We start from the raw sequence: 19932 nt of genomic DNA on the forward strand, positions 1-19932 counted from the left end.
ACCCCCCACCTCCCTTGGTCCCGGGCTCCAGCGGCTGCACCTGTGGCCCAGGAGAGGGACTGTTACAGAGAACCAGAATAAGTCAAGCAATGTCCGGAGAGTTTGGAGTCACATTTTATTCACCGCGGTGGGCTTAGAGAAAATGAATTCAAATTCTAAGCAGAGCTACAAGCAGAACTTCCCTTTTTATTAAAGATCCAGCCCTACGTGTGCTTAGTGGTTATCTTGCTGGTGGCCTTGGAAATTACACAGTTCTATCCAATTAAAAAATACATCTGGCATGGCATTGAGGGTATGGGCATATCTAGTCTCTGGCCTACAAGGTCAGACAGCTAAGTTTATCCTCCTCATTATTCAAGCAGGCTAAAGCAGGCTAGAAAGCAAAGTTATTTTTTTAGAATAAGAGGCCGTCTAAAGAATAGCAGAGAATTCCAAGCAGTAGTTTTACAAAATAGGGGTTAGCCTTCTCAGGACAAGCCACCCGCCCTGTGGTCCTGGGCACCAAAGGCTGCACCTGCACCTGTGGCCTGGGAGAGGGACAAGCCACCCACCCCGCAATCCCAGGCACCTGTGGCTGTGGCACGGGTGAAGCCACCCACCCACGGTCCCCTGTGGCTGCGGCCGGCCCGGGCGAAGCCAGTCCAGGTCCTGGGTGCCTGTGGCTGGCCAGAGGGAGGGCAGTCCGGGTCCTGGCAACTGGCCAGAGGAGGGAATTCTGGGTCCCAGGTGCGGGGCAAGGCAGAGGCAGTTAGGGGCAATGAGGCCAGCAGGGGAGCAGTTAGGGGCGGTCAGGCAGGCAGGCAGAGGTGGTTAGGGGCAATCAGGCAGGCAGGCAGGCTAGTGGTTAGGAGCCAGTGGTCCTTGATAGTGAGAGGCAGTTGGACATCCCCCAAGGAGTCCCAGATTGGAGAGGGTGCAGGCCAGGCTGAGGGACCCCCCACCCCCGTGCATGAATTTCGTGCATTGGGCCTCCAATTTCTAAATAACTCATGAGTCCAAAAAGATATCATAATAGCAACTAGATAATATCTGGAACTAAAATAATTAAAATGCCACATACAAAATTTTGAAGGAAAATGATAGCATTAAGTGCTATTTAATGAAGTACATATCCAAATTAGAAAGATAGAAAGAGAGAGGAGAACCAAGATGGCAGAATAGGTAAACACCTGTATGTGCTGCCTCCCACAACCACATCAAAGTTACAATTAAACTATTTTTATTTATTTATTTATTTATTTATTTATTTATTTTTAATTAAATCTTTATTGTTCAGATTATTACAGTTGTTCCTCTTTTTCCCCCCCATAGCACCCCTCCACCCGGTTCCCCTCCCACCCTCCGCCCTCACCCCTCCCCACTGTCCTCATTCATAGGTGCACGATTTTTGTCCAGTCTCTTCCCGCATCTCCCACTCCCCTTTCCCCCCCAAGAATAGTCAGTCCACTCCCTTTCTATGCCCCTGATTCTATTATAATCACCAGTTTATTCTGTTCATCAGATTATTTATTCACTTGATTTTTAGATTCACTTGTTGATAGATGTGTATTTGTTGTTCATAATTTGTATCTTTACCTTTTTCTTCTTCTTAAAGGATACCTTTCAGCATTTCATATAATACTGGTTTAGTGGTGATGAACCCCTTTAGCTTTTCCTTATCTGTGAAGCTCTTTATCTGACCTTCACTTCTGAATGATAGCTTTGCTGGATAAAGTAATCTTGGTTGTAGGTTCTTGGTATTCATCACTTTGAATATTTCTTGCCACTCCCTTCTAGCCTACAAAGTTTCTGTTGAGAAATCAGCTGACAGTCGTATGGGTACTCCCTTGTAGGTAATTGACTGTCTTTCTCTTGCTGCTTTTAAGATTCTCTCTTTGTCTTTTGCTCTTGGCATTTTAATTATGATGTGTCTTGGTGTGGTCCTCTTTGGATTCCTTTTGTTTGGGGTTCTCTGTGCTTCCTGGACTTGGAAGTCTATTTCTTTCACCAGGTAGGGGAAGTTTTCTGTCATTATTTCTTCAAATAGGTTTTCAATATCTTGCCCTCTCTCTTCTTCTGGCACCCCTATAATTCAGAAGTTGGTACGCTTGAAGCTGTCCCAGAGGATCCTTACACTAGCTTCGTATTTTTGGATTCTTTTTTCATTTTGCTTTTCTGGTTGGGTGTTTTTTGCTTCTTCGTATTTCAAATCTTTGACTTGATTCTTGCGATCCTCTGGTCTGCTGTTGGAAGTCTGTATAATATTCTTTATTTCAGTCAGTGTATGCTTAATTTCTAGTTGGTCCTTTATCATAACATCGAGGGTCTCATTAGATTTCTTGAGGATCTCACTACATTTATCGGCGGTCTCACCAGCCTTTTCGAGGGCCTTACTAAATTTATTGGCAGCTTCTAGACAGTTCTTGAGAGACCGTAAAAGTGTGGTTTTGAACTCTATATCCAGCAGTTTGCTTTCCTCCATTTCTATCATTTGTGACCTGTTTCTTTGTCTCGGCATTTTTGTGCTTCGCTGTGTCAATAGAGTGGCTTTCTGTGCTAAGTGTCCCAATTACCTGAGGTAGACACTCTTGGTGCACCCCCTTGTGGGCTTTGTGCACAGTCTTGTAGTTAAGCCTTGATTGTTGTATGTAAAGCTGGGAGGATTTGACCTCCAGGCCAATTGGCTGAGAATCAGCTGTGTCTGCGGTGGGAGAACTTCTGCGCTGAAGACACCCTTATGGGGCAAGACTTGCTTCAGTGGGGCTATGGTGCTCACTGAGTCTGCCTCCTGAGTGTGTCCCTTATAGATCTGAGTAGTTGTAATTGGATGGTCCCACTCTGACCACTGGGTACACTGGCTCTTGGATTTAAGGAGGTGCTAATCTAGCTTTTGCCTAAGGCTACCCAGCAGAAGCCAGCTGTAGAGCAATGCAAGTTGCCCTGGGGCCTTGGGGCAGCTGCAGTTTGTTAAGTTATTTTCAGATTACAAAGGGCCAGGCCTTTCATCTGCAAAAGCCTCCCTGCACGGGTTGGGCGGGGCGGGGTCCCAGGGGATCAACAGGGCGGGCTGAGGGAGCAGTATGGTTGCTCTCAGTCCTGCCTTCAGAGGTTCTGGCAATCGCTGAGAGTGCCTCCGAGAGAAAGCTGCCCTCGAGTTCCGACCGATGCCAGACAGTCCCGTTTCTCCCGTGTGAGTCTGGGTCCTCAAAGACTCACCTGGAACTGGAGCTTAGAGCCTGAGACTCCCTCCTGATTGAAGAAGACAATCGTGTCCTCAGCCTCCAGCCCTCTCCACATGCACCTCCGCACCTTTGTATTTACTTCAGCACCGCACCTCCTCTGAGTCTCGGTATGCTTTTCTCTTTCCTTCTAGTTGTAGAAATTCCACTCAGCCAGCCTTCCTGTGGTTCTGGATGATGTCCGTTCCGTCTTTTAGTTGTATTTTTGAAGTGGTTGTGCGAGGCAGCAATCTCCGGTGTTTACCTATGCCGCCATCTTGGTTTCTCCTATCATATAGGATGATTTAATGGGACATTATAATTAATTGTTTTACTTTTTCTATTATCAATATGCCTGAGTAAAAGTGCTAAGCTAATGTTTCAAAAACTTACTTGTAATGCCCTTAGGGCATTGTAGATACTTAATAAACATGAGTGGAATTAATGTATTTTAAAACTCTAGTAACAAAAAAGGGGTGCATTTTATTGTATATGAATCATTCTTCAATAATATTAAAATGCAGAAAATATATTAGGATATGCATATTATACAGCAACATAGAGCAACGTCAGAAGAGCTAAAAGATGAAAGTGATTGCTTATGAGAAGTGGCTGGAGAGCAGGGGATGGCTGTTTATTTATATCTTTTTAGCATTACATGATGTGTAAATGTTAACTATATGTCTTTTAATACAACTATATATATGTATCTAAAGTTTGAGAGTGCTATATGAAAATATAGCACTTAATTTTTCAAAAACTTATTTTGAGGACATTAGAACTATGTTCTTTCAGTTCATGGTGGATACCAGTTTTGCCTTTCTTTTCTATCACTATTGATTCCATTCACCCCTTCCTGCAGGCCATGAACTGCCTTGTGCCCATTGTTGCCTCCATAGCCATGCTATATCATAACTGAGCTCATCATGATTGAGCTATCTGCACTAAATAAAGTCTCCCCCTATACCACACCCCAAACTGGGGACTCCTGTTCACCCTGAATTGACACCAATGACCATCAGTTGACACCTCAAACCTCCTCAGCTCGGCATTCAAGGCCCCCATGCCAACCCCATCTAACTTAAATACCAGACCACATCTCCCACTGCTCCTCAGAGTGTTACCCTCCACTCAAGTCACACTGTCTCCCACATATACCCCACATATACCCCGAGAAATTCTCCCTGCAAACACATCTATCAGGCTGCCTGGAGAATTCTTTCTCTTGTATTAACATGCCCATTTTTCAAAGTCCAGTTTCAGGCTCACCTCTTCTTTCTGGATCATCTCTGGACACAATGTTCACTCGGTTTTTGACTGGCTGGAGCATTCCGATTCCTGCATACCCTTTGGCCTACCTGGTGAACACCCACTTCGCTTTCACACTCAGTTTACAGGCAACATTCACTGAAATACTTCAGCAGTAATTAATCCTCTCCAAGGAACCTTTCTCACCTTGGTCTCGAAAGAAACGAATGTTTTTGTCAGAGCAGTTATCACCTTGAACAGGGTATTCATCAACATTTGGAACATCCTGATGGAAGGAGAGTTCCCCAAGGGAAAGTACTAGGTATTAGTCGCACAGCATGAAAGTTTGCTGAATTAATATGCTCCTATGGCACTTTTTCCCTCACTCTCATGTTCTCCTCCAGCATCTAGTGTAACTATTGCCTCCTCCAGACGGCCTTTCTAATTGCCCTGAGTAAGATGGGTCCTTCTAGGACAGTGGTTCTCAACCTTCCTAATGCCACGACCCTTTAATACAGTTCCTCATGTTGTGGTGACCCCCAATTTCATTGTTACAAATTGAACATAATTAAAGCATAGTGATTAACCACAAAGACAATATGTAATTATATATGTGTTTTCCAATGGCGACCCCTGTGAAAGGGTCGTTTGACCCCCAAAGGGGTCGCGACACACAGGTTGAGAACCGCTGTTCTATAATCTCTCCTGACATCCTGCTGCTTTATATTGATTATGAAAGTCATCATTCACCTGAGTGATTATTTGAATGTCCATCTCTTCCACTAGACTCTGCACACCACAAGGCAGGGGCAGGGCACGACTGGGTCATCGGGTTATAAGTGCCTAGCACGATGTTTGGCACACAATTTCCAAAGAAATTGCTTGTGAAATGGAGGAATTAAAATGTGACTTTGCTTCCTAAGTTTAGCACAGAGAACATTTTTTCTACATTTTATTATGAACATTTTTAAACATTCCCAGAAGTAGAGAGAAAAACATAATGAACTGTGATACTTCCATCATCCAGCTTTGATAGTTATTGATAGGTATTCTTGCCAATCTTCTGATACACTTTTAAAAAAATCAATTTGTTGGGGGTGTAATTTACACACAATAAAATGTACTTGTTTTGAGTGTACACTTCCATTAATTTTGGCAAATATATATATTCATGATCCCTAGAAGTTCCCTTGCGGCACACAGCTTTGGGGGTAAAAATTCTTAATGTCTGCTACCTTGCTTGGATCTGATCCAAGCCAAGCTGAGGGAGGGGCCTGGGCCTTACAGAAACAGGAGATTTTTAAATACCCTGAAGGCAACAGGAAGGAAAAGATTTGGGTTCTCAGGGCCTCTTCACTTTCCTGGGACCCAACCCCAAATTGGCCTCAACTGATCCAGTCATAATGCTCTTTCTTTTTACCCACGTACTGGTGTAAGTTTCTTCCCTTGTGATCTGAGAATGAAGAAACAATGTTTTCCTTTCTTTTACACGGGGGTTACCATTTCTCCTCGTCAGCCTGCCTATCGTCAGTCTCCATATCACCGGGGTGGCCTCTTCACTCGCCATCACCTGCCCCTCAAGGCCCTAAGTACAGGCCAAGAGCACCCTGGATGTCAGACACTGATTCGTGGTGCCAGGGGCAGAATGGGCTGAGCAGGAGCCTTGGCCACAGCCCCACCCTGGACAGGCACTGCAGGCCTTTGAAGGGCCAGGTCTCAAGGAAGAAAGTGGGAGACAGTGGGAGACAAGCCATGGGAGGGTGGGCTCCAGATGGGGCCTCCTCCTCATGGGCAGAAACTCGAGGTGAAGCCAGAGCACATCATTTCACATCCTTCCTACAAACTGATGTCTGGGGAGGAGAGTTGTTTAGGGACCCAAGAAGGAGAAGGGTTTGTGGGCCCAGAGGAGTAAGGGCACTTGACAGAAGAAGGGGAAGCAGGAAGGCCCTGATTGAAAGAGTCAACATCTGGAGATGTTCAGGGAATTCTCTAAAGAACAATATAGCATTTCATTTGAGCAGGAAATACATTCAGACTGTAGCTTCTGTTTTCTGCACCACAGAGAGGAGCAGAAAAATGGAATGGCATGCAGGAGAACTGGCCATTATTTGAGAAGATAAAACCAACCCCGTCCTCGTGGCCCTGACAGTATTTTTTCTACATACCCCCTCTTCCACATCGGATCAGAGGTTAGAACTGTGCCCACCACATCACCTGCAGACTCCTGGCTGGTTCCTCTTCTGTGTCTGCTTCCTCCCTCTCAGTTTAATTTTGCAAATCCCTTCATTTTATTTGTAGTTCACTCATTCCACAAATATTTTGTTAAAGTGCTAGCGATACAACAGGAAACCAGTCCCTTGCATTCAAGAAATACTATCGTTATTGCTAGCACATATTAAGAATTTACTCCACAACAAGTGATTATTCCTATCGTTAAAATGAGAAATGATGTCAGTGGACATTTGGGAGGAGATTAATGGAGAATTCCAGAATGACAAAACAAACCCTCCACGTGGGGAGGAGAACGGAGAAGGAAGAACAAAGACAAAAATCCCCAGGAAGGCTGGCATGCAGTGAGGAGAGAGCGGCCAGGAGTGGGATACTGCCGCGTCCTGGACATTGTGCTGAGAAACTCAGGAAAGTTAGGAAAGTGATTTCTTGTTCCAATTCTGCTTGACTCACCCTGCAAATTTCAACATATCCATTTACCTCTCTGTCACTCACTTTTCACATCTGTACCAATCTAAGCTAATGCAGGTGGGTATTGTGAAAATGAAATAATGCACATAAAAGTGCATTGGAAATTACAAAGCTTTATATAAATGGGAAAGGATAACTATTTTTTAAAGTCCCTCCTGACATTGCTGCACTCCTCTATCCTCCAGGTGTCTTCTTCTTGAAGTTCAGCCCATCAGGTCCAACATCAGGTGGGGTCTGCCCAGGTCAAGTAGCAGTTCTGGAGGGAGCATCATTGAGCAAACACTCCACAGAGGAGAGCCAACACATCTCCTGCTCTGCAGCAGCCTGAGGTGGAGACCAGGAGGCCCCACCACCGACCAGGGAGCACCATCACTGAGCACCCGCGGGGAGAGCTACAATTTCTGTCTGAGGAAGTGATGTGGCACTACACAGCCCAGTTCCATCCGCACACCAGGTTCTACAGTGTGGAATGAGCTGGATTTACAGTGATTCTCAACCTTGGCTGAACATTAGAATCCTCAGGGGAATTTTTAATAATCTAGACCCCAAGATTGTTAAAATCAAACTGGGGAGGGGGATGCCCTTACATCAGGAATTTTTTAAGTTCCTGGGGTGATTCTAAAAAGCAGCCAAGGCTGCGAACCACTGAGCTGGAGTGCTCATGTGAACTGCCTGGGGTCTTCACAAAGTGCAGATTTTTTAAAAACATTTTTTTTTTACTAGAGTCCCAGTGCATGAAATTTGTGCACTGCGGGGGAGGGGGGCATTCCTCAGCCCAGCCTGTGCCCTCTCACAGTCCAGGAGCCCAGTGATCGATCGCCCCAAAGAGGTAGGCCCTGCCCACCCACCGCAGCCCACCAGTCAGTGGCCTGGACCTCCCTCTTTGGGGCAATCATGGAGCCCCCCCAATTGATCGATTGCCCCTCCGGCTGGCGACCTGGGCCTCCCTCTTCAGGGCAATAATGGGGCGATGGCCAGGCCCCAACCAATCACATTGCACCCGCCTTGGCTGTCCTGGTGCCAGTGTATGTGTGTCATAGCATGGTCATCCGGAAGGTGGTCCAGATGGTTGTTCTGCTGTTCGGTGGTTTGGTCAATTTGCATATTATGCTTTTATTATTATAGATTAATTTCAGAAAAGAAGGGAGGAGAGAGAGATAGAAACATCAATAGGAAAGAGAATCATTGATCAGCTGCCTTTTGCACGACCCTACTGGGGATCGAGCCCACAACCCAGGCATATGCCCTTGACCGGAATTGAACCTGGGACCTTTCAGTCTGCAGGCTCTATCTACTGGGCCAAACCAGCTAGGGCACCAGGTGCAGATTTTTATTCAGCAGGTCTGGGTTTACGGCCTGAGATTCTGCTTTTCTAGCAAGTATCAGGCCATGCTGCTGCTGCTGGCATTATTTCATTTTCACAATGCCCACCTGCATTTGATTTGGTGGGTACAGATGTGGAAAAGTGAGTGACAGGGAGGTAAATGGTTGTGTTGAAAGGAGCTGGAACTCAGGCAAGTCTCCCACGGGACAGGGATTGTGGTTCTTGCACCCTCTGGTGGCCAAAACCTCCCTAGCAGCACTCAGCAGAGAACTGATGTTAGAAGCTTCCTCTAACAGATATCATTTCTGGGGCATTTACACGTTTTTCTCCAGGGCCCAGCTACCAGCATCTTCATTTCAGCCTTGCAGTAACCTGAGCAAATCCAGCCAAACCTGCTCGGACCTCTGACCTATAACACTGTGAAGTATAAATGGGCATTGTTTAAGATGCTAAGTTGTTTTGCAGCAATAGAAAAGGAACACAGGGTGTTTTATAGGCTTTACAATAACAGGACAAATGAGAATCCCAAGCCCACAATCTTGTCCAGGGACCCTGGGCCATATCTATTCGCTAGTCCTGCCTCAGTGGGAGAGAGGCAGAAAGGATGGTACTTCCATGGACCAAGATTATACCTGCTGCCTCTTCACGACTGCACACGCCTGTGGTGTCTGTTATCAGTGACACTCATGGAAGTTCAGGATGGCAGGGGGCTAGTTTGCTCTCTGTGGCAGATTGTGTTTTCCAAAGATAAATTCCATCCCACGTGCCCTTCTTACCCGAGACCTTGAGACTCCTCCATCAAGATAGGGGATCTATATTTCCTCTTGAATCCAGCTGACCTAAGACTATGATGAGGACAATGCTAGGTGACTTTTGAGGTTAAATCCTAAATGGTGATACACTCTGCTTGTCTTTCTCTTTCAGTATGCTCCCCTTGGAACCCAGGCACCATGCTGTGAGAAAGTCCAAGCAACCACATAAAAGGGCCACCTGTGGGTGCCCTGGCCACGACTCCAGGTGCGATCCAGCATCAGTTACAGACATGTGAGCGAGAGAGTCTTCAGAAGAGTCCAGCTCCATGTCTTCAAGCCACCCCAGCTGATGCTGAGTGGAGCAGACATGCACAAGCTGCAGATTTGTGAGCAAAATACATGTTTTTAAACGGGTAAACCTTGGGATGGTTCGTTATGTGGTAATAGGCAACTGCAACCCTCTCAGCCTCTCCCAAAGACAATGCACTACACTTGCTGAGCTGGGGCGGGAGTCGGGGTGAGGAAACTCCGGTTTCGATTAATTACAGGTGAGTGGCCTATTTTTCATTAACAACTATTTTTAAAAGCCAGTCTCCTTAGAGATGAAGTCCAATGCTTATAAACTATTAGGAAATTAGCCCTAAGAAGTTTTAGAAGGACTGGCATTTTTCCAACTTTTCTTCTTTGCCATTAAATTCATTTAAAAGGTTGTCTCCTTAAATAGTTCTCAACAACAGTGTAGAGACCGTCTGCCTGCGGACTGAAGGGTCCCAGGTTCGATTCCGGTCAAGGGCATGTACCTGGGTTGCGGGCACATCCCCAGTGGGAGATGTGCAGGAGGCAGCTGATCGATGTTTCTCTCTCATCGATGTTTCTAACTCTCCTGACTTGCTTCTAACCAATAGAATATGGCAAAGAGGATGGCATGTCACACCCATGATTAAGTTACAAAAGCTCCTGCTTCTCCCTGCTGGCAGACTTTCTTAATTGTCTTCTTGGCTTGCACATATGATGACACAGCTGCCATGTCGGACAAGAGGACTGAGAGCGCCTCTGGCCAACCGCCAGGGAAGAGCGGAGGCCCTCAGAGCCCGGCCTGTGAGAAACAGAATGACCTTGGAAGCAGCTCCTTCCCAGTTGAGCCACGAGAAGAGACATCAGCCCTGGCTAGCACCTGGGCAGGACGCTGACCCACAAAACTGGGAGGTACTAAATACTTTTTATTTATTTAATTTTTTATAAGTTTTTTTCTTTTCTTTCATTATTTTACAATACACAAAATAAATCTATTAACAGATTGTAGACACAAAATAATTAGCCATTTACATGCAATAAACATTAGTATTTCAAGAAAAAAGATTTTAAATATAATATTACCAAAACTGTACTAACAGTATAATATCACAAAAGTTGTAGAAAATATTAAAAATCTGCAAATAACAGGATTACTTCTATTATATTCTAAAATATGTTTTTTCTCTCACATGTCATTTCTTTATCAAAATCCCCAGTCACACTCAGGTTAAACATGTGCCCACACTCCCCTAACGCAGCAGGGTTCCCACCCAAGTGTGCCAGCCAGTATCTAAATGAAGGAAGCATTTCAGCGCCAGTGGCCTGCTGGCTCTTTCCTCGGCGTCTACTGTTTGCTGAGCTGACCTTGAACACTTGAGTCCATGCATTCCCTTGCAACCCTCCTCCCCTGGAGCCTGTGTCAGATTCTGTCTGATCAGGGAAGCCTTAGGCTCACACTCCAGCCTCAAATGCTGTCAATTCATGGACACACCCTCTGGGCCAGGCAGGGCTCTGGCTCTGCACAAGTGGCTTCCTCAGGATGTACTGGCCTTTCCTGTGCCAGGAAGAACCATTTCCTCCAAGTCATGAACTGTCTCTCATTTGAGCTCCGGCCTCTCTTTCTGTGGCAGTTCTGGACTCTGGGTCAGAAGCCGTTTATGCCTCTCCGTGTCGGAATCGAGAAGCCTTGCCTAGTACAAGTGATGGAGGAATTCTTGACTGGAGCAGGCCAGAGGGCAAGAGGAGCAGGAGTGGATTTCTGGGCTGAGTTTTGTTGGAAAAAGAACATTTAAAAGCAGGATAGTGAACGCTGGGGCCACCTGGGCACGTGTCTCCCTGCCTCCCCTCTCTGCTCCCACATCTACACACTCATGACAACATCACCTGTTTACCCCACAAACTTTACTTTTGTCTTTACACATTACATTTTTAATTTACATTCTGTAAACCAGAACCAAGCACTGCACACCAAGAAAAACAGACCTGGTTTGTTTGCTTCTCAAATACTCAAGGAATGAGTATTTTTGCAGGACTTTGTGTTAACCTCTGCAATGGTTTTCAGTGCCAGATGTAGAAGACATGTTTTCTCTACTCTGGAGCTAGGCATACAGTAGTTGCCACCAAGTTACCACCCCGCCTTATGAAAAGCATTCAGCAAGACGAGTTAGGTAACCACCACACAGAGACCAGCATTTCAGACAGATGCCATCAGAGCCATGGTGGTCCCTGCCAAAGGCCCTCCCCTGAAGAGAGCTGCTGGTAGTTCCCCCATCCTCGGAGAAGTCAGTGAACATTGCTCTGTGGGAAATGCTCTAAGCTCTCCTGGGAGAAATAAGGAAAATGGGAGGCATTCCGCATGGAGGTCACTCACACGGGCAATCCTATATAATAAAAGCCTAATATGCTAAGTGCCTGGTCGACTGGTCAGCCATTCAACCAATCAAAGCATAATATGCTAATGATATGCTAAGGCCACTCAACCGCTTGCTATGACGTGCACTGACCACCAGGGGGCAGATGCTCCAACCGGTAAGTTAGCTTGCTGCTAGGGTTCGGCCGATCAGGACTGAGCAAGATGGGCCAGACACACCCTGGAGCCCTCCTGTGGTCCCTCCCCAGCTGGCCAACCTCCTGCGTCCCTCCCCAGCCCCGATCGTGCACCAGTGGGGTCCCTCGGCCTGGCCTGTGTGCCCTCTCACAATCCGAGACCCCTCGGGGGGTGTCAGAGAGCCGGTTTCAGCCCAATCCTGCAGGCCATGCCGTGGGACCCCCCTGGTGCACGAATTCGTGCACCGGGACTCTAGTAGGAAATAATGGTTTCAGAGGCATGTGTTAGCAGGCCTGTGTGCTAATTTTTTCCATCCGTTTAACAAATAGTTATTGAGTGTCAGACACTGTGTTACAGAGGAGGATAAGGCATATAGAGCTGCAGGGCTTCAGAAAGAGTTGCCCCAAGATGTGTGGCTGTGGTATATGGATTATTTTGAGCTAAAGACAACCAAGAGCCTGCAGGCTCAAGAGAAACTTCTGCCTCCTGTCCTCTCAACTATCCAAAAGAATTTAATCAGGGACCTTGCCCATAAAAAGAATTATTACCAGAAATAACTTTTTATGACCCACCTAGAGGGCAGGGCAAACCTAATTACTGACCCTGTGCTCTTCTTATTGTCCTGCTGAGACCTTCTTCCCCTCTGGAGCCCCAGGGGCCTTACCTCATCCCTAACTCAGAATGTCATTTATACCCTGTTTTCCTTTTCTGTCTTTGAACCTGTCATGTATGTGGAGTCTCTAACTTTCTCATGTATGTGGAGCTCCTGTGCACAGGAAATTAAGTTTTATTTTCTCTTGTCAATCTGTCTCCTGTTGAGGATGGAAGAACTAAAGTAATAGAGGAGGAAATTTTCACTTTCCCCACAGAGCCAAAACCTCAAATCAGGATCCATTCCAAATGGTGCAAACATGTAACCATAATGCACAAAAACCATAAAATACTCTAAGTAAATATGGAAGAGTATTTTTTAAAATAATCTCTTTTTTTGTGTGTTAATCCTCACCAGAGGATATTTTTTCATTGATTTTTAAAGAAAGTGGAAGGGAGGGAGGGGGAGAGATAGAGAGAAATATCGATGTGAGAGAGACACATTGATGTTTCTCTGTCTCGATTGGTTACCTCCCACATGGGCCCCGACTAGGGCCAGGGATCGAGCCTGCAACTGAGGTATGTGCCCTTGACCAGAATTGAACCCAGGACCCTATCCACTGAGCCAAACCTGCTGGGCTGGAACAGTATTTTTAAAAATTAAGCTCAGCTTTGGGGTGACCTTTCTATGTATGATGCCATGAATATAAAAAACATTCTTATTAAATAATGCCATAAAAATAAAACAAATGACATACTAATAAAAATAATTGTGCCCTAGCCAGTTTGGCTCAGTGAATAGAGCATTGGCCTGTGGACTGAAGGGCTCCAGGTTTGATTCTAGTCAAGGGCACATGCCCAGGTTGTGAGCTCAATCCCCAGTAGGGGGCGTGCAGGAGGCAGCCAATCAATGATTCTCATTATTGATGTTTCTTTCTCTCTCTCCCTCACCCTTCCTCTCTGAAATCAATAAAAAATATTTTTTAAAAAACTGTTAGAATCAAGAGAGTCTATTTCTAAAAAAAAAATAATAATAATTGCTAGTAATATAACAGAGTTAATTTTCCACATATATAAAAAGCTCCTAAAATCATTATGAAAAACAGCAATTCAGTTAAAAAATGGGCAAAGAATATGAAGTTATAGTTCATAGAAAATGAAAATTTAAGGTGTCTTATAAGAAAATCCACTCAATTTCATTCATCTGAAGAGAAATGCAAATTTAAACTATAAAGAAGTACAATTCTTCACGTGTCAGATTGGCTGTGACAGAAAGGAGTTTGCTGGCATTGTGCTGGGGATGATGAGGATCAACAGGCAGCATCTGCTGCTGGAGGGAACATGAGTGGGCCTCGCCTCTAGGAAAGCTATTTCGAAATATTTGTTAAAATTATCAGTGCCCCTAGCTTTTAACCAGGAATTATGGTGCTAGACAATTTCTTACAGACATATTCACAAGCATGAGGTATGGCAAGTTATTAAGTTATTCACTTCAGCCTCCCCCCGCCCCCTGCCCCTGCTTTGTGGTACAAAAATATTGGAAACAATTCAAATGTTCACTAATAGGGGACTAGTTAAGTGAATTAGTTAAGCACAGTAGTGCGCTGGCAAATGTTTACCAACCGCTCACTGTCGGGGGCGGGTGGAGCACTGATCTGTAGCATTTGGATTCTCTATGCATATATAAGCAAATATGAATCTAGATTCTGATTTTCTAAAGCACAAAATGTACCCCATATTGAAATAGTTTTATTTCTTAGAGCTTAGTCTGGCCCCTCCTGCTCCTCTCTCTATCCATCCTCTCTGTTCCTCACTCTCACTCCCCTAGTTTTAATTATTTCACGGAGACCAGTGACTCCCAAATCTCCATCTTCAGTGCGGTCCTCAGAATACAGAATCCATCTGCCTCCTGGTTGGCTTCCCTGCATTTCTTGCTCACTGGGACTAATGGTCTTGGAAGGGGATTTCTGGCACATCCCCTTCCAATGCCCACTGCCTTCCCCCATTGGAGCAGGACTCAGTAGCTGCCCAGCAATGGTTGGTGCCATTGAGGCAGAGAAGGATGGCCTTGGGTCCTGCGTCTGCCCATTGAGGATCCTATGGTTATGGGAGTCTCAGAAGGTATGAGAGAGAGACTTCCTCACTGTGGAGGCAGGGATTGAAAGAATTGTCCCTGTACCCACTGGCAGCAACTCCCTCTTGAATGTGTCTGTCAAAGCCCCCTCTCCACAGTACAAATGTACAAGCTTCATTCCATCCTTTCCAGCTCTCATTCCATCCCACCCATCACTCTTCTGGTCATTTTACCCACTCATGAATGCCTCTGTCCATCTTCCTGATATGCATTTTATTCATGCCTGCTCTCAGTAACTATGCATCAATCACCCACCGTTTGCTGCTTCAATGTTAGGGTGCAAGGGGGAGTGAGACACCCCAGTTTCTTGCCCTGATAGAGCTCAATGTGGGGCAGGGATGAGTTAACCTCCCACAGGAAGTGAACAGTTGCAGACTATATAATGAAGGAAGAGGAAGCCAGGAGGGTATCAGCTGGCAGGTGTGGAGGCTTCCCAGAAGAATTGGGGGAAGCCTCCACAAAATTCTGGCAGGAGATGAAGGTGGCCCAGAACACCGCAGATGGTGGATGAGGTAGAATCTGCAGGGTTTGGAACAGAGTAGGACGGAGGGATGAGGAGTGAGTGAGGTGCTCCTTGGGTGAGGACAATGAGCTTGGGCCACTGCACGTAACTCCCAGCCACAGAGCATCCCCACATACACTGATACCTGCTGCACAGGGGTCAGAGCATCCCCACATACACTGATACCTGCTGCACAGGGGTCAGAGCATCCCCACATACACTGATACCTGCTGCATAGGGGTCAGAGTATCCCCACATACACTGATACCTGCTGCATAGGGGTCAGAGCATCCCCACATACACTGATACCTGCTGCATAGGGGTCAGAGCATCCCCACATACACTGATACCTGCTGCATAGGGGTCAGAGCCAAACATATCACCTATAGTGGAGGAGGGTCAGGTTGCTTCCTAGAGAAGGTGCCACAGAACTGTGCCAATTGGAATTTTGTCCAGGTATCAGGACATAAAGGGTGTGGCCTGAACCAGGCCTTTGAGGAGAGGATATGGAGCACTGAGAAGCAATCTCCTAGAATAACAGGAGCTGGAAGAGGTGGCAAAGGGAGGAGTCTAGACATACACTGTTTTCTTCTTTTTTTCTTTTTTGTTTCTTAATCCTCACCCAAAGAGTGAGAACATTTTTTCCATTGATTTTTAGAGAATATGGAAGGGATGGGGAGAAGGGGGGGAGAGAGAGAAACATCATTGTGTTACAGACACATCAATTGGTTGTGCCCCAACCAGGGGTTGGGGATTGAACCTACAACCAAGGTACATGCCCTTGACCAGGAATGGAACCTGAGACCCTTCGGTCCATGGGTTGACACTAACCACTGAGCAAATCTGGCCAGGGCCATACACTGTTTTCCACACAACTTGTGGTTCAGAGAAGCTAGGATACCACATCCTCACCAACTGCAGACCCCGTGCCAGATTACATTCTAGCTTTTGGCTTCCCTCACTATCACATTTAGCCTTATGACTTCTTCATTTACTGGGTCATCTATTCATTTATTCACTCAGAAAATTTTGTTGTGGCCATATTGTGTCTTGGCATTGAACCAAGATCTGGAGTTACATCAATGAATAAGATACATTCCTTGTACTGAGTGAGCTAATACAATGAAATATTTATTATCACAGATAGCACTGAGCACCTATCATGAGTAAGCCTTCTATGTTTAATATTTTCACAAACACTGTAAATTATCTTTTGCCCTCCTGCCACTCCTATTTTATAGTTTAGGAATCTGAAGCCCTGGGAAACTCGGTGACCTGGCCAATGTCACAGTTTTTATGAAGATTTGAAGCAGACCTATGAGATTCAAAGCCTTTATTCTTAAGTGTTTTCCAGTACATGCTGGATCAAAATTTGTCCTAAACTCAATCTGGTAGTCTGTTTACCCCAGGGTTGGACCCAGGTCTGGGCATCCCACACTTCCATTCCATGCAGGGGACCCAAGCCAGGGCAGCTGGAGGAGTTGTTCCCCCGTGTTCTCTTCCCAGCCCGTTGTCAGTGTATGCGCCTTCAGTGGACACAACCTCCTCTGGGTCCGCTCTGGGTTGGTTACATGAGAATAAATGCAGACAATATTTTTTATTTGGTCTATCCTTCAGACCAGTTTTTAAATTTGAGAATCACATAGGCATTGCTACCAATCGGTGGCATTTCTCTAGTGCTTAAGAGTTTATGAAGTGTTCTCACATATAACATTCTAATGTATGCTCCCAATGACCCTGGTTATAGCCACTATTCTCATCTAAAACATGAGGAGCCTAAAGTGTAGCGAGAGAGCTAATGGCCCAAATGAAAGGTGAATCCAGAATGAGAACCCAAATCTTCAGACTTCTTTGTAACAAAACTTGCATGTTTCCATAAAAGAGGTTCTGTAGTAGAGAGAAAGTTTGGGAACAATATCAGGAAATCAGCAAGGTTTGTGAAAAGAGGACTCATAAGTTAGTAGACATTTTGTGGAAGAGTAAATGAAGAAAATAAGTACAGAGAGAGGAAACATCAAAACATCTATAAGATGAGAGGGAAGAAGTGATGAGATTGTAAAAGGGAGAACAAGGATGTGGTCCTGTATAGGAAGTGAGGCTGAAAATTATATATCACTGTGTCTGAGCACAGCATTTGGAAATAGGTAAGCTAGACCTTGTGCCAATTCTGCCTTAATAACTAAGAGGCATCAGGCATCTCTCCTAACCTATCATTCAGTTTCTTCAATAATCAAATGATCATAATTCATAAGGAGTGAAAATTAACTACCACAACATCCATTCAAATACTTTGTGAGAAATTGAGCAAGTACAGGTGTCAAGATTCTAATACAGTGGGGCCTTGACTTACAAGTTTAATTCGTTCCCTGACGGAGCTCGTAACTCAAATTACTCATATGTCAAATCAACAGTGAACGAGTGAGACATGTGATGCTGGGCTGATGTTGTGGCGTTCACTGTGACGTTGGCTGCGCCAACTAGCGGTGGGGTATCTGAAGCTGGCTCGTAACCCAAATTTTAGCTCGCAACTCAAAGCAAAAAATCGGCCGAGAGATGGCTCGTATCTCGAAAAACTCGTTAGTCGGGACACTCGTAAGTCAAGGCCCCACTGTACTTCCTCTCATAATTCTTCTAATTCACTTCCAATTTTATGTATTTAAATATCTCCATATTTAAACTCACTACATGAATATGTGTCATCTTGGTTAGACTAGAACTATCTTCCACAGAAGCCCTTTCTGTATGATTTTGGGTCAGAGTTGGCCAGGAAAGCACTTTGCGTGAGACTTGGGTGCTGGAAGTGAAGCGGCAGCCATCACTCTCTAAAAGTCATCGTGGTCAGACCAGTGACAGATGCAGAGGAGCCGGGGGGGGGGGGGGGGGTTCAGCTTGCCCTGCTCAACTCCACCCCGTGTCCTGCTCTCCTCGACTCTGGCCCTGCTGACCGACTAGCCCAGGCCCACCTCCAGGTTTCTGACTGTGAACCCGCAAAGGTAACAGTCTCCTCTGTGGACTTCACCAGCTCCCACTCTGCAGCCCCAGATCGGCAGCAGAAGTTCATGGCTTCTTGGGTTGACAAGTTGGTGACACCTATGTGACTCCAGCTCCCCTTCCAGGCCTTCCTTTCTCATCTCATCCCACAGCTGTATGAGGTCGAATTCTTATAACCAATCCCTATCCCAGAATACTTATTGAGGTCCTACTTCCCTGGCTGAATCCTGGCTGATCAATGGTTATCAAAACTATGAGTGGCTCCAAGGGAACAGAACCTCAAGGATGGGAATCTGGAATTGATTCTCTAATCCAATAGATGAACCTCATTGACGACCTTGTCTTCAATGGTAAAGGAGGCATTAGTTGTCTATGGCATGCAGTGGCAAAACAGTGATTAAAATTATTGCCTGCGGTAGTGTAAGTGCCTGATAACTAAGTGCTAATTGCCAAGGCACCCATTTCAAAAGACATCCATCTCAAATAGACATACTGCCAGCCGTATGACAGTTACTAGCAAAACAACCAGATAAGAAACAAGGCTTCCACGCCCATGAAGTTCCCCTTTCAGAAAACCCTGGGTGACTTAGATAACAGACCACTTCAGTGACCTGGCCTCCAGTTTCTTGTGCCCTAATTCCCACTCTTGTGCTTCAAATTGGCCAATAATGAGTGACCTCATGAAGCCTCAGACACCCACGCTCAGATCCCAATAAAGTCAGAGCTCAGGTCTGCTCTCGCTCTGCCTCCCCCATCCCCCACACTTCAACCTCACCGTGTAGCCCTTGAGCATGCCATGTACTCTCCAGGACCTGAGAGTAATAAATCTTGCTTTTCAAAGTTCCCTGATTGTTTTTGCCAAAGTGCATCTTGCAATCACAATAAGAACGACAAGGGCCAGTCCAGCCACAGCACTGGCCCTGGTGGGGAAAATGCCTGTGGGGCTGCAACAAGTAATATGGGCTGGGTGAGTGCCTCTGGCATTCCAAGGTGACAGCTGGGACTGCTGATACCTGCAATGAAGTGACTATGAGGTAAGGTTCTGGGGTGACCAAGTAGTTGCTGCCATAGAACATTTTATTGAAAATTTAAAAAAGAATATAATGCACTTGGTTTGTTGCTTCTAAGTGCAAAAAGAAAATGAGCTCTGGGCATTAAATTCTCAGCTCAAGGTCAAGGTAAGGGATAGAAAGCTTCTACGACTGTCCTAAAATTAAAAAAAAAAATCTTTTATCTCCTTTAGCCGTCAGGTTGAGATTTCTGAAGATTAAACCCAAAGCCTAATCCTGTAACTAGCTGAGTTACAATAAAAATTGAACCCCCCGCCCTAACTGGTTTGGCTCAGTGGATAGAGCGTCGGCCTGCGGACTGAAGAGTCCCAGGTTCAATTCCGGTAAAGGGCAAGTACCTTGGTTGCGGGCACATCCCCAGTAAGGGGTGTGCAGGAGGCAGCTGGTCGATGTTTCTCTCTCATCGATGTTTCTAACTCTCTATCCTTCTCCCTTCCTCTCTGTAAAAAATCAATAAAATATATATTTTTTTAAAAATTGAACCCCCAACTTTGCATGGTCTCCTATGTTAAAGAAAAAGCAGCTCAGAGATTTAAAAATGCAAGAATCCTATATAATAAAATCCTAATATGCAAATTGTT

The sequence above is a fragment of the Myotis lucifugus genome, unplaced genomic scaffold (genome assembly GCF_000147115.1).
Source record: "Myotis lucifugus unplaced genomic scaffold, Myoluc2.0 scaffold_164, whole genome shotgun sequence".
NCBI lineage: Eukaryota > Metazoa > Chordata > Mammalia > Chiroptera > Vespertilionidae > Myotis > Myotis lucifugus.